This window comes from Oncorhynchus kisutch, linkage group LG27 (genome assembly GCF_002021735.2).
Source record: "Oncorhynchus kisutch isolate 150728-3 linkage group LG27, Okis_V2, whole genome shotgun sequence".
In the NCBI taxonomy this organism is placed as follows: Eukaryota; Metazoa; Chordata; class Actinopteri; order Salmoniformes; family Salmonidae; genus Oncorhynchus; species Oncorhynchus kisutch.
In genome coordinates, this window is record NC_034200.2 from 15,100,753 (window position 1) to 15,116,988 (window position 16,236).

At 39.9% G+C, this 16,236-nt stretch overlaps 1 protein-coding gene across 1 annotated transcript in view; it reads right to left on the reverse strand.

The window, feature by feature from the left end:
* Positions 1-15,439, reverse strand: part of LOC109872266 (gamma-1-syntrophin) — a 62,200-nt gene extending 46,761 nt beyond the window's left edge. The window contains exon 1 of the mRNA XM_020463444.2: positions 14,705-15,439. The gene's annotated coding sequence lies outside the window, so the exon portion shown is untranslated. The remainder of the gene's footprint in view (positions 1-14,704) is intronic.
* Positions 15,440-16,236: the final 797 nt, after the last annotated feature.

A 16,236-nucleotide genomic window follows, 5' to 3' on the forward strand; every position in this document is an offset into this window, starting at 1 on the left:
ATAATCTATAGTCAAATATTTTTCTTGGGACGCGACCCTGACTTTGAATACCACTGCTTTAAACTATGCCAATGGAAGGAGTCTGTGTGTGTACTGGTTTCAATATGTTTTTGACTTCTTACCTGTAGAAAACTATAATTGTGGCACTTCAAACAGACTGAGTTAGTAAATTAGTAGGGCTAATTTTGCTATGGTAAACAGGGAAGTGACACCCAACGTAGTTACATGACAGTGAGAAGTTAGCTTAAAGCTTGAGTAAGTAAGAATTGTGTCCACAAATGCACCCTAATGTTTATTATATGTCAATAGCTTATGATTAGTGAAATCTATAATGTAGTTATTTTGTTAGATACTTTTCCCTATTAGCTGAAATATGTTTTTCAAAGCCATTTTAGCGGTCCGAACCGTCAAAATGGCAGTTGTTTCAAAACGTTAGGAAGAAAAGTAATTTATGTGATTACTAAAATAGCTGTACTATTTGATTGGTATATGTTGTTCTGATTTCAGATTTCAATAGCAGAGTAGAGGAGGACTTCAGACGCTCTAACGTTTTGGGAAAATGTTCAACATTTCCATTGTTTATAAAGGAAACGTCATTGATGCGGTTCGTAAAACAGCTGTATAATAGAATATGTTCTTGTTCTGATTTCAGGTATGAATAGCAGAGAAGTAGAGGAATTTTTATATGCTCTAATGTTTTGTCTAAATTGTTGTCAGTCGTCAAAGTAGCTGACTTGAGCAAAAGTTACATTGTTTACAGTTAATAGAATGGAATGTTGGGAGTTATGGTGTCCCAATGGCCCTTTAGAATGCTGAGGAAATCCCATTAAAGTGGATGGAGGACAAAAATAAGGACAAAAAGCGTAGCTTACTCGTTTTAAAAGTATAGAAGATATCAAAACGTTGTATACAAGCACACCCCACGGGGCACAGACATCAGTTAAAAGTCTAGTTTTAATTTACATTTGGATGAGTTGTCAAATACGGTGAATTCAACGTGAAATCAACAAAAAATGACACCATGTCATTGGATTTAGGTTCAAAGTTGGGTGGAAGAACGACGAATCATATAGATTTTTTTTTAGGTTGATGTGGAAACTGCGTAGATTAAACCAGTTTTTGACAAGTGGGACTATTCCAGACGGACCTGCATGTTTTAAAGTTTGAATGACGTTTCTAGCTTAAACGGTGTAGGAGGAGTAGAAGAAGTCTGACGAAGATTTTGAATGGGACATTTGCTTTGCAAGTCCCATTCATTAATTCATGTTCTTCTGTGTCCTTGTCATTTGTATGCCAAGCACAAACATTTCTGCAGAGGTGTTTTGTTGTGTTGCAATCGAAACCTCAGGAGAAATTCTGCTCATTAGCGTGCCTTTCTTGACACGATATCGCTGAGCTGTCATGGCAAGCTGCCTCTGTGATCATTGTTTTAAGACTTTTTCACTCGCTTCATTCACATTTGAAACTATACCTCATCATGTTATGTAAATCTTTTCCCTCTGCATCCAAGACTATACTAAATGAACAATTTAAAAACCTTTATTTAAACATAGACTTTGGAATGTCTCTCAATACTGTGGCATTCCATCTGGAGCCTGCCAACTCATTGAGTGATGTCTACTGACACCATTTTAGATCGTCTTTAACAATGCATGTCTACATCTGACCTTCTAAGTCCTAAAATGTTCATCTAAAATAGGAATTGTTTTACATACCGTATGTATTGTTTGTTGGAAGACAAACGCAGGCCTGCTTCCAGCAGGTGCCCTCAAGAACATACTGACAAGGGCAAGCAGTTGACTTCACTGTGTGAATCCGAGTAAGATACACTGAGCTGAACCTTTTGTACAATTTAAGTTGAGTCAGCGCAACTCACAGGCACGCTATCAGATATTTCCCCCGAAACCAATTTATTGCACAGTGTTTCTCTCGAATAGCACTCTTGGCTTTGAAACAATAGCAGAGGAAAGTTTGCATAGAGTAGAGAGGAGTTAAAACACTTAATTCACTTGGAAGGTGTTGGTTGATGGAGACATCGCCTTGCCTAGGACCTGAAGACAGCCGGTGTTGCCCCTCGAGGAATAGACCAGCCATTTAGCCTGCTGGCTACATTGGTGAAGTGACCTGAATCTAAGGGAGGTGGATATAATAGCTGTAGGCTTAAGCTTTAGTAGTCTTATGGAAGCAGACAAGTATGTCTCTGGATATGGAATATACTCTGACATACTGTTTATTTAGACACATCTGTCAAATCTGACATGTGAGATTAAAGCTTTTAGCAGGTACAGCTCTGTTTTGGACACAACACACTAACGACCCAGGTGAGAGTCCCATTATCGCTTATTAATTGAAATTAACAAATACAGAAGGCTCCAAAAGTATTGGGACGGTGACACATTTTTTGTTGTTTTGGCTCTGTATGGAAATAATAACATGACTATGGGGTTAAAGTGCAGACTGTCAGCTTTCATTTGATGGTATTTTCATCCATTTCGGGTGAACCGTTTAGAAATTATAGCACTTTTTGTACATAGTCCCCCCATTTAAGGGGACAAAATGTATTGGAACAATTTAACTTAGATGTGTATTAAAGTAGTCAAACGTTTAGTATTTGGTCCCATATTCATAGCACGCAATGACTACACCAAGCTTGTGACTCTACAAAACTTGTTGGATGCATTTAGTGTTTGTTTTGGTTGTGTTTCAGACTATTTTGAACCCAATAGAAACTAATGTTGAATAATGAATTGTGTCATTTTGGAGTCATTTTTATTGATGTGGATGCTACCATGATCACGGATAGCTCTGAATGAACCGTGAATAATGATGAGTGAGAAAGTAAAAAAAAAAAAAGAATTGTCACTGTCCCAATACTTTTGGAGCTCACTGTAGGTTCAGGAAGAAAACTTCACTCAATCAGATGACAATACATTTTCAACTCTGCCTACCCTTCCACCTACACGTTAATATAAACAGCGACAAATGTCACAATGGTGTGCTGGCTGATTTCTGCATCCCCCACCTTCACCACCGTCCATCTCCATTCCTTCCTCTCTCTGGGTGGATTCTTCCATTGAGATATATGATATGAAACTACCAGATCTATCTCTATGGGTTCTTATCTACCTCAGTCTTTGACCAGGAGCCAAACAGACCAGAGGCCTTATCCAAACCAAAGTAACTATTTTCATAGTCTAAACCATGGCTATTGTATAGCCTCATGGCCAAACCTACACAGTCATCAGGTAAATGGAATAATAAGCAAATGCACAAACTTGGTTAATTTAGAGAATCAATCTAAATTAATTGGTGACCAAATAAGCATGAGCAGTCTTATGATACAGCAGTGAGTTGAATCTCTCAAATTAAACAGTTTAAGTCTATCTCATTGCATAGCCCTTGCCATGCAGTTTGATTATAATGAACAGTTATGTTCTTATCTTGTACGGGCTCGATTTCTACAGATTTTTTCTCTAAGAAAAATGAATCACATTTTTTCTCTAAGAAAAACCACGCTTGATCTTCACACTGATTTCCAAAGGCTAACCTCGGGAAGCGACCAATTATTTGCTCAGTATTTACAGAGAAGCTCTCAGATTCAAGAGCACCCTAATTCGTATACTGTTTTCAAATACTACTTACAGTAGGTCTATGCTTGGCTGTGAGTGTGTGATGGCTTTATGTATTCTGCTTGGTCCTGAGTTCTTGTCATTTGTAAAAAGGGACTGTCAAACCTCTCCCAGCATTACCCCCGGTAGCTTTCCATATTCTGTCAATCTTATAAGGAGTGGATAGGAAAGAGGAAGACATTGTCATTACTTCTTGAGATTAGAAGTTAGCTAATACCTGAGCCACAACAGTCTGTGTGAGGACTGGCCCTTTTTCCATGTTGATGCTGAGTGATTGTGAGTTGAACACATTCTCTCACATCATCTGATCATACTAACTGTAAATCGCTATGGATTAGATCATCTGCTAAATGACAAAAAAATGTTTTTAATGACTGCTCAGACCTGCAATTCATCTGCACCTTATAGACTATTGGCACACATTCAACTCTACATCGCACACACACACACACACACACACACACACACACACACACACACACACACACACACACATACATACATACATACATACATACATACATACATACATACATACATACATACATACATACATACATACACACACACACGCTGTCAACGCTGCTGTACTATTTATCTACTTTCTATTCAACTGCTCACCCAAGACACTATTGACTTTATTACTTCATACTTTATACTGTATATCCTATTGTGTATACTACTATGTGTATACTATATTGTGTATACAACTATGTATACCATTTTTTAATTACTTGTTATATTTTTTATTTGACTTGGATTATTATTGATATTGATATTTGTACTGCATTGTTGGGGAGAGCTTGCAAGTAAGCATTTCACTGTACCGTTTATACCTGGTCTATTCAGGCCAGGTCCATTCAGCAGTAAGAATGAGGGAGCAGAGGTAAATTAGTGACGGACACATTTATGGACCCGCTTCCTGACCTTCTTGATTGTGATGAATGGTTTTTGGCATGGCACAGCCTAGAACTATCTGGTGGGTGTCAACTTAAATCCAAAAGGAGCATTTCACAAGCTGGTGCTGCCCCATTAAAGAGCAGAATAACCAGGAATGGATAATTATGACCAAATATTGTGTTGTGGGGATATACAGTTGTGTAAACATACAATTTATAGCTTCAACATGTTTTTAAAAGCTTTTATGACAAACTCATGGACTGTCGGTCCTTGCGTCCATGGCTCTGTTAATGAATTTGAGAGTTCTGCTTACGTTTCCCCAGCCCCAATCCTGAAATGTATACCAAACCAAGTGGCTGGGCTTAAACACTAACTCTGGATTGTGGTTTTAAAGAGGTGTAACTGATTGTTTAGAGTTCAACTGTTTACCCCCTGGTGGGTTTCATATTTTTTTCTCCAGTGAGTTTCTTAATTGAAATGAATTGATTGTGTTCTATTAAGAACAGAGGATAATATACCAATATATAAGTTAATGGCTTGAGTGAAGTGAAGCAGATAATCGGACACGGTTGTCTCAATTAACATTAATGCGTTCATTTAACTCATAGTTATCCATGTACATTACAGTGCCTCGTATAATGAATTGTTAATTTCGGAGAAAAATAACATGAAGTACAACATAAAAATCAAGTAGCAGCCATATATAGCAGTGTAACAAGCTAGTCCTACATGAGGGAGCTTTGGGGGGTGGATATAATACCATGCTGTGAGGATACATAGACATGAAAGATAAATAACCCACGTGTATTGCAGTAAGCATCGTCTGAAGGATAAATAGCACCAGAAATAATATATATATTACAATAAATAATAGTATTTAGCCTACAAAGGAGAAAGTATTCTTATTACTCCTCACTTCAGTTTGAGAGAAATCTGACAGAACTCTCCTTTTGTACATTTATACCAGATGAATTGTGTAAGTATGTGGAGTTGTTCCCAAATTGTTGGCTACTCCTAGAGATTTTGCAATTTCATGACAAATTGGAAAACATATTTCACATCTGCAGCTATTAACAGTCACCAAACAACGATTCAAGACCCTGTGTGGCATTTACCTGGCGTCTAATATATATCTGACAAAATTGCCCTTCTAAGGCAAACGATAAAGTCATTACTTACTGTCTGTAATAAGCAAACATTAGAACTTGTATTTTCTAAAATACATGACTAATTTGAGCCAATGTGCTGTACATGCTCTAACCAAACATTGTGCATTTTAACTCATTCCCACATTGACAAAACACAGCTGAAAACGATTTATATTTTTAAGTTGCAATACAGCACAAAGGTAATTAAGAAACAAGACAACAGTAAACATGTTGTCCCCGACAAATGATGATTCGTAAATGGCGCATCTCTATGGCAAGACACATCATTCACCAAAGTTTCATCAAAATCGGGGCAGTAGTGTCTGAGATATTGCGTGGGTTATTTAGACTCATGTCCCTGAGCATGTGTGCCAAATTTCAGCACTCTGAGTCAAACAGATCAAGAGATATAAACATGTGCCCTTTATAGCACCACTGCATGGTTGATATGAATGTTCTTGCATATGTTGAGTCTTGACACTGTTTGCAACATGTGTACCAAATTGTATTAGAATATGAAACCTTTGTCCATAAATGCCACATATCAAGTTTGGTGCAGATCAGTCATTCGGTGCCCGAAGAGTAGCCTTTTAAATGTTTTTCACAAAATTCAAAATGACAGAAAATTAATCATGGCAAACCTTATGCGTCCTTGAGGGAAATGTGTTCTTTGTGAGGAGAGGGACCTGTGTACCAGATTTCATGACTTTTGGTCAAACGGGGTGAGAGGCATGACCTTTCAAAGTTTTCATTTTCAATCTCTTGTTTGTAAATTCCAGAACTCTATGGCAAGACTCAACATTCACCCAAGTATCGTCAAAATCAGGCCAGTTCTAAGATAAATAAAAAATATTTAACTTGGTAAGTCAGTTAAGAACAAATTCTTATTAACAATGACGGCCTACACAGGCCAAACCCGGACAACGCTGGGCCAATTGTGCGCCGCCCTATGGGACTCCTAATCACAGCTGGTTTACAACCTGGATTCAAACCAGGGTGTCTGTAGTGAGGCCTATAGCACTGAGATGCGTGCCTTAGACCACTGTGCCACTTAGGAGCCCATATAGCGTGTGACTAACATACAAACAAACAAACATACAGACCGAGACAGATCCACAGTACCCTCCCCAACTTCATCATGAGGGACAACAGTAAACATTTTGTCCCCCACGAATGATGCAGCGACCCCGCTTGGGCCAATTGAGATATTGTGTGTGACTAACAAATTTCAGTTATCGTGTGTGACCACAGATGATACTCCAGTGGCTGCTCTAACAATAAAAATGAATGTCTTAAAAATGGAAAGCAGTCAGGAGGAGGCAAGATCAGGTGGGACCGCTCTAGCCAATGAGAGGGTTGATACGTGCGGGAACAATAGGCACAACTCTGATAAAAAGTTGTTGTTTTTTCAAAGATGCCTGGATGTCACTTGTCCTACTTATAGCAGTACACGCGTAACGACCTAAGCACTACGAAACTTCTACTTCATTAAATAAGCAAATAAGCCATTCAATTTCTTGTTAACCAAATTCAAGAATCTCTCATTGACCTCCATACAAAAACTCCTCATTGGGTGAGGAAAAAATAAGAACACCACCTGCTGAACAAGATAACGTTTGGGCCCAGTTATCCCTCTCGCTTCACCTCTTCCTCTCTGGTGTGACAAACACATTTCAGTTAATTACTACAGCTCCCGCCTTGGGCCAATCAGTGTCATTTTGTAAATGCCGGATCTCGACGGCAAGACACATCATTCACCCAAGTTTCGTCAAAACTGGGCCAGTGCTGTCTGAGATATCATGTGAGATTAAAGTACAAACTAACGTACATACGGACAGAGACCGATCCACAGTCCCCTCTCCAATCGCAACAATAATAGCACCAGACTTCCATGCAGTTTATGGCAGAGATATGCTAGCTAATCTTTAAGTCAATGCCTCATTTGTTGTTACCTTTTGTACCTTGCATGCTAAACATGCTAAACAAATTGTTAAACAGAAAGAGAGAGATTGCAGACCAGCTAGGGCTGGGCAATATGGCCAAAATATTTTATTAAACTTTTTTTGACAGTATGGTAATTTAAGTTATTTTATGTTTTTGAATATTACAAATTCTTCATTTGCATTAGAACTAGTGCATGACCCTAGTGTGGTAACACATGAATTCTAACTGATTTCAATGTGTCTTTCTCCATTCTGATTGTTTTATACTGTTGAATTAAACTTCAACCCCAAAACATTTTCTATATTTTCATCCATTTCTGCATTTCCTGCACTCATTTGAGATCATTTACACACTGCCACGTAGGGCTGCACGATATGGGCAAAAAAATCTAGGCCTTATTTTTAACCAAATGTTACAATTGCGATTTGACTAGCAATTTAGATAAAACCACGTGGGGGAACTGTTGGAATCATGGAAATAGAATGATTATTCGAATTCTATAGTTAGAATATAATAGTGGGCACCTTGAATACAGTGTTTGACATGACAACAAATGAAAATGCCAGGGAGGAGTTATTTTGACATGGTAGGAACCAAAGTCTTGGTGGGTGTTTCCTAGGGGAACCTATAATATTTGGGTATATTAAATGTTTTTTCTTTGCTATTAGAATATACTGTTGCACAAACAACATGATTTAGGCCTACACCATCACTGGTATCAGGCTGTATAGCTAGCTACGTTTGCTCTGACGGATTACATTTATTAGCTAGCTAGCTAGCCAGCTAACTAGCGATTGGCATTAGCGGTAACACAAACTAGCGATTAGCATTAGAGCTAACACGATTTAGCCTCAACTTGTTAAGAAAAGACAAACTAGCTGTTTGCAGATGTCAGAAACAAACGAATAGTGTAATTATAGAACACTTGTGGATTTATATTACGAAGCAAAGTGGAAACAGCATCGTTGTCATCAACATTGTTGCATGACCATGCAGACTGAACGCAAGTGTCTCGTGGTCGAGCAACAACAAATGTGCTCATTGAGTGACAGGGGCAGGTTCTAGGTCTATGTGGAGAGAGAGCGGAGAGAGATGATGGATGTTACACACGGTGTATCACATTTGACAAACCAACGGTATATATACTATCGGTATATAGTAAAATACGGTATACCGCCCAGCCCTTAGACCAGCCATGGTACTGACATTTTAGATGACTCAGAATCAACAACAATAGTATAATTTCTCCAGAGTATTCTGAGTCAGAGACCACTACATCAGTTAAGCATATTAAATGAGTGTTGTGTGTTTTGTGTTATGAGAGATGGTGAAGATTGACTTGATTACTCATCGCTCTGCACTGCCTGGGCCAGAGGACTACAGCAACTATATTTTATTTTTGCACAACAGTGACTCTGCAGAAAACAGAGATAACACTCGGAGGTACACTGACTGAATGATTGACTGAAGCATCTACAGTAAAATCTCTTTGCGCTACTGTGTATTCATCACACAAACCCTTATAGCATACCTCCACAGTGAAATCCAGTCAACATCTGGGACAATTCATACAGATGGATGGACGACCAAACAGTCCCTCTCCAGAGTGTACAGAAATATGAGGTTTGACATAGTCTTCCTCTTTCCCCCGCTCAGTTCTGGGACTACAGTAAATTGGGATGAAGATGTGCATGGCCACAACCTCACCATGACATCCAGCCTTTCTATACCCTCTTCATCTTTCCTTCAGAGGCAGCGCAGCAGCCATAGCTAAAGGGCAACATCAGGATCAGTGCTTCTCATTTGTCTTTTCACAGTGGAATTGGCTTTCATTTGGCACAATTTAGCAGACATGAAAACATCAGTAGTTTGCAAATCAGCATGAATAAATATTTGACATTATCAAATAATCTTGTAGCCTAGCAGTTAAGAGCATTGGGCCAGTAACTGAAAGGTTGCCGCTTCAAATCCCCCGAGCCAGTAAAGTGGAAAAATTTGAGCAAGGAAGTTAACCCCCAACAATTGCTCCCCAGGCACAGATGATATCCATTAAGGCAGCCACCTGCACCACTTTGAGTCAGAGGGGTTTGGTTAAATGCATTCATTTGTGCAACTGACGAGGTATCCTCTTCCCCACATCAATTATTAGCTTTCTAGCTCTACAGACTTTTTTTCTCAAACTTTCAATGGTTACATTGTTGAATCAAAACACCAAGGGGAAATCGAAAACAAACGTATGAATTGAATGTTAAAGAGATGTGGGACCAACTGGTGGACAACTCTCTAAAACAAGTGTGAAGTGCAAAGCGAGCTAAATCCTATAGGACCGTACACACACACACACACAGAGAGAGAGAGAGAAAGAGAGAGAGAGAGTGTGCTTCTCAAAGAGGAGCATATTATACTGGTATGATGATACTTAATGAAATGTTATACAGCCAACAAATGGTGTTTCAGTGAAACTAACCAGTGAGTAAGAGGTTATTATTTCCGTAGTAATAAATACGCAACATAAATAATAGTCTCTGGACTATAAAATTAAGTGCTACCAAATGTAATCTTTGTGTATTATGTTGCAATGAGTTTAATGTTTGATTTTAAAGGTGAAGAAGATAAACAGAAACATCCCAGTTAATCAACAGGTAAGCAGCTACTACTACTACTACTACTACTAGGCCTACTACTAGTTGTAGTAAGGCAGTACGGTCCGGTACATCATCCCAGTAAAATAAATAGTGGGGGTACCTGACCAGTAAAGCATGAGCCTATCACAATTAATACAACATGCCCAAAAAAACTATAGGCTATGAGAACAGTCTATGACTAGGGTGGCTGGAGACTTTGACCATTTTTGGACCTTCCTCTGACACCGCCTGGTATAGAGGTCCTGGAAGGCAGGAAGGTTGGCCCCAGTGATGTACCGGGCTGTACGCACTACCCTCTGTAGTGCCTTGCGGTCAGAGGAGGAACAGTTGCCATACCAGACAGTGATGCAACCAGTCATGCTCTCGATGGTGCAGCTGTAGAATCTGAGGACCCATGCCAAATCTTTTCAGTCTCTTGAGGTGGAATAGGCTTTGTCGTGCCCTCTTTACGACTGTTTTAGTGTGTTTGGAACATGATAGTTTGTTGGTGATGTGGACTCCAAGGAACTTGAAGCTCTTAACATGCTCCACTACAGCCCTGACGATGAGAATGGGGGCATGCTCGGTCCTCCTATTCCTGTAGTCCACAATCATCTCCTTTGTCTTGATCATGTTGAGGGAGAGGTTGTTATCCTGGCACCACACGGCCCTATAGGCTGTCTCATCGTTGTCGGTGATCAGGCCTACTACTATTGTGTCGTCGACAAACTTAATGATGGTGTTGGAATCGTGTCTGGGCATGCAGTCGTGGGTGAACAGAGAGTACAGGACAGGACTGAGCACGCACCCCTTAGGGGCCCCTGTGTTGAGGATCAGCGTGGCGGATGTGTATTTACCTACCCTTACCACCTGGGGGCGGTCCGTCTGGAAGTCTAGGATCCAGTTGCAGAGGGAGGTGTTTAGTCCCAGGGTCCTTAACTTAGTGATGAGCTTTGTGGGCACTATGGTGTTGAAACAGCAAGCAATGCAGATGTAGAAGCACAGTGGCTAGGAAAAAGTCCCTAGAAAGGCCAGAACCTAGGAAGAAACCTAGAGAGGGACCAGGCTCTGAAGGGTGGCCAGTCCTCTTCTGGATGTGCTGGGTTTGGAAATTATAACAGTACATGGACAAGATGTTCAAATGTTCAAAGATGACCAGCAGGGTCAAATAATAATAATCACAGTGGTTGTAGAGGGTGCAACAGGTCAGCACAGCCATGACAATTGCGCATCACAATAGCCGACTAACCAACACTTCGGACTAAACTTTTTCAATACCTGGTTTGCATACCCATTGTTGCCTTAGTTAGCATTTACTGTTGAAATGTCTTTCCTACCCTACCAGCTACCGATGTCATTCTTCTGTGAGCTACTCCATGCCAAAACCAGTTGAGGACTGCACACTCTTGCTGCCCGCTGAAACTAGGCTATGTGTGCAAGTGCATATATTTCACGTGCTTTGCGATTGTGTAGGCAACTTTGTGCATGATTTCTCTATTCATTGATAAGTCGTATACCTCCACTACACTACTTTGATATGCATCAGTAGGGATTAAGAAGTGAGTATAAGCAATGGCCACTGAAAAAATGTTGGGTATATGGCTTACCTGCGTATACCCTACACTACACAACTGGCCCTTTGTGTTTTACAAAAGGTGCACTCTCCTATATGAATGCGCTGGTATTACGGTTGCTGTCCTTTCAGAATCACAAACACTCAAGGACTATAGGTTCGCCACTGTGCAAACTGTGCAAACATGTGTATAATAGTTATAAAGGCTGTTAAGATATTCATGTTTCAAGAAAGGAGTGTATATATTTGACCTTGCGAAGCGGTTTTATGGGCTGGCTGAATGGAAACAGATAATTATGACTTTTGTACTCCGTTGGACTCGGGAAGAAATTACGAGTCCTCACTCTCCGAGACCGGGTCAAGACGAAATACAAATGTGGGCTAGTGATAAAGAAATCTCCATTTAATCAATATTAAAATCAGGCTCTAACACAACAAAATGTGGAAAAAAATGTTTTCCGTGATATCCAATTGGTAGTTACAGTCTTGTCCCATCGCTGCAACTCCCCTATGGACTCGGGAGAGGCGAAGGTCAAGAGCCATGCATCCTCCAAAACACAACCCTGCCAAACCACACAACCTGGAAGCCAGCCGCACCAATGTGTCAGAGGAAACACCATCCAGCTGAAGTACACGATGGGACAAGGAAATCCCAGCAGGCCAAACCCTCCCCTAACCATTGTGCACCGCCTCATGGGTGTCCCGGTCACAGCCAGCAATTGAACCCAGGTATGTTGTGATGTTGCGATGCAGTGCCTTAGACCACTGTGCCACTCGGGAGGCCTCGGGTGTGAATACTTTCTGAAGGTACTTTTTTGATTGGTTGATTATGCTACACAAAGATAAATAATTTAAATGCGTTAATAGTTTGATTTATTGCACCTGTTACTGAGATGGTTGTTCCAGTTTATATGATTTATGTAGTCTCTTTAATGAATTAATTTTCCCTACCCTGGCAGTCATTCTGAATGCAGGTTGCAGTTGACTAAAAGTGACAATTGTTAGATATCCTTACTTTGGGATTCCAATAGGAATTACACATCACTTTGCAAGCAAGCATAATGTGACTAGCAGGCCTGATGTGGCCAGTAAACCAGGAGTTTCAGACCACGGTGTTAGGGTATAACTAGGCTCTCAAAGAAATGCTTCATGATATACGTTATGTATTGTCAAAAATAGTTTAATTTGAAAGATAACAACATAAGATAAAAGTGTTAGAGCACATTAGAACCATTCATGGAGGGTTCTAGGTATAGAACCCTTCTTTGAGGATTACAAAGTGACACTGTAGACAGGAGAGTCATGCCTGGTTGACACCTGGTCACAGTACCCTATCGGCCAATTTCCCTCAAGCCTGATGTTCTTGACAAAGAGATCTTTGATTTATAGTATGAGCTGTATGGGGAGAGGGGGTATAGTCAGAACATAAACATGTCAATGACATGTCACCACCTTTTCATTCCATAGGAACAAGGATCTGACACTATACTGTACATCAACCAAATTGCTACCTTTGACCATTGACCTAGACTGCTCCGTAATCCTTTCTGAAGAATTTGTAAGAATTACAGCATATTGATGATAAGGCCATGATACAGACCTAACAGGTATAGCCTGTTTGATTGAGCTCAGCAAGCAGCTTACATTGAATACATATTAAGAGTGTGTCAATCAAATCTAGCTAGGTTTTAACCTCCATCTTAAAGCCAATGGATGGTAGCACAATGGACGTTGGGTAGCCTAGAAGCTAGAGTTTTGGGCCAGTAACCAGAAGGTCACTTGTTCAAATCCCTGAGCTGACAAGGTGAAAAATCTGTAGATGGGGCCCATAAGCAAGGCACTTAACCCTAATTGCTCCAGGATCACTGTTGATAATGGCTATCCCTGGCTGTTACCCCACTTTCTGAGGGTGTCTCAAAGAGAATTGGGATATGCAAAAAAAATATACAATTCACACATGCTGTATGTATTCATATGGACTTGTACATGTGTGAAATAGCACAAATATAATAAGGTATACACCAACTGATTTGTCTTTACTTTAACAAACATTACTGTAAGAAGTATATATTCATAATAGATCATAAATATTCAGGAGGGCCATTCAAGTAAATCTATATACCTTCCTAAAAAGTATTAAAACCAGAATAGAGACTATAGTTTGGTTGCCATTGGGCTGGTGATATATTACGCCAGGCTGGTATTGCATGTATTCCACATTATTAGCTCCAGAAGACGAACAATCAATAGGCTGTACAACCAGGTAAATCATTGGAATACGATTAATACCAGCAACTGCCTTACCGTGGCAGCAGAATTCCATCATCTACAAGTCTATATCATACTAAACTGACCATGTCGATAATATGGGCAGTGTATAGCCTTGCACTTCAACCTTGTTTAACGTCATTGTGGATAGAAAGAGGACTGACACGGCACAAGCTGAAGGAACTGCGTGTGCCTATACATTTGGACACGTCAGACGGCAAAAAAAGAGGCTACTGCACGTTGCAACATAAATTCCTCTCATGTTTTACACTTAATGGTTTCTCTATCATAATCTGAATGAACGGTTCCCTTTCGTAGGCTACATTACGCATATGTGAGAGCCAATGATCATAGATTCTTAGGCTACCTATTAGATATTAGATAGATCATGAAGAGCATAGCCTACTGGCTTCTGAATTAGGCTTTATGAAAGTGATAGTCTACAAATGGCGTTTAAATAAAAGTGAACGTTTTTAAAGGTACAATTAATACATTATATTGTCTCATATACTAGTGGGCTATATCCCACTACAGTGAATTACCATCTTAAATGCAAATGACATTGTATTATACAATATACATCGAGAAGTTGACTTGGAATATTTATATATAGCTTACCTGATTTTCTGGTAACAGGTGGTGATGATATTGGATCCAGTCGGCCCCTTAAATCAATCCCTGCTGACTGTCAAGGCTGCAGATTCTAAAGAATATATGTGAATCTAAAAAATCTATGTGAAATCGTAGCCTACCTATCCTTGTGCCACCGTCGCCCACGATATCCACACACTGAGGCAGTGTGTGAAATCGCTAAGCATCCCACACTTAGCCTAGGCTACACGAAAAACGTGAATTTTTTCTCTCCATATTTCTCCAGCAGAAACGAGACAGGGCATCCTTTCGACAGTCGTCGCCAGCAAGGCATGGGATAGATACAGTTTCACATTTTCCCTTACCATGCGCCCTGGTGCCAAAATGACTGGCTAAAAATCGCATGCGATTTGTTTTAACTCACGTCAATCGACTCAGTTGTTAATTTTACCCATGGACCACTCACATTTCTCGCAATGGAGAAATTACTGTGAATGTACGTTCAGCGTTGATTAAGAAAATAAATTATGCACATAGCCTAAGATAAGTACAAGCAAAATGTCCGGTCCAAGGAGCGGTTTGAAAGACAATTATCGGCGAGCAGTGCGGTGTGGGTTGGTTGGTTGGGGAATGCGTCCTGAAGAAAATTACCGCAAAAAGAGATTCAAAGGAGCCAGTTCAATGTGTATCTCACATCAGATCAGGGAACCCAGTTTCAGCTCCTCAATACATTAACAGACAGCTGGGTTCAGTGCCGTAAGATCCTCTACCCTGCAGCCCTTATTGTGTGAGCAGCTGTGCAGGTTTTCCAGTTGCAGGTGTATTACAATCAGAGCTATGTAAAGCCATAAAGAGAGTAGGTCTACATATGTATATGATTGCAATAGTGTCTTTTTTCTACACAACACACTGTCCCAAAGTCTAACACTTTACATGAAGTTGCTCTTATACCTGTGTAATAACTCTGCCATGACATTGTAATAACATTAAGTTGCTACATAGGACTTTAATCATTGCATTCCCCTTTGCAAGTGCATTGAATTACCATCTTAACTAACAATTTTATACACAGTTGATTAAAGTGGGACCAATTTGAGCATCATAGACCTGAGAGATAAAATGGCCCTTATAAAATAGTTAAATAAAGGTTAAATAACCAAATTAAATTTAAAAAAATTTTTTGAATTTGAATGCTATTATCACTTGCATGAAATGTAAGGCTTCTTCGTCATGAATTCATCTCACAGGCATTTTATCCTCTTTTCACCAACGAGTTATTGTCGTTTCAGGTGATTTTCTAATGATTGTTGATCTTATTTATAGAACATTTCATCAAATGAACACTTTGCTGCCCTGGACATGACCTGGTTAGATTAAAGACGTTGCACACCCATCTGCTTTAGCATCAAATCCCTATACAGTACTACAGTGGCTTGCGAAAGTATTCACCCCCTTGGCATTTTCCCTATTCTGCTGCCTTACAACGTGGAATTTACACCAAAGGGGGATGAATCGTTTTGCAAGGCACTGTACCTTGTGAGTAACCCCTATATATTGGG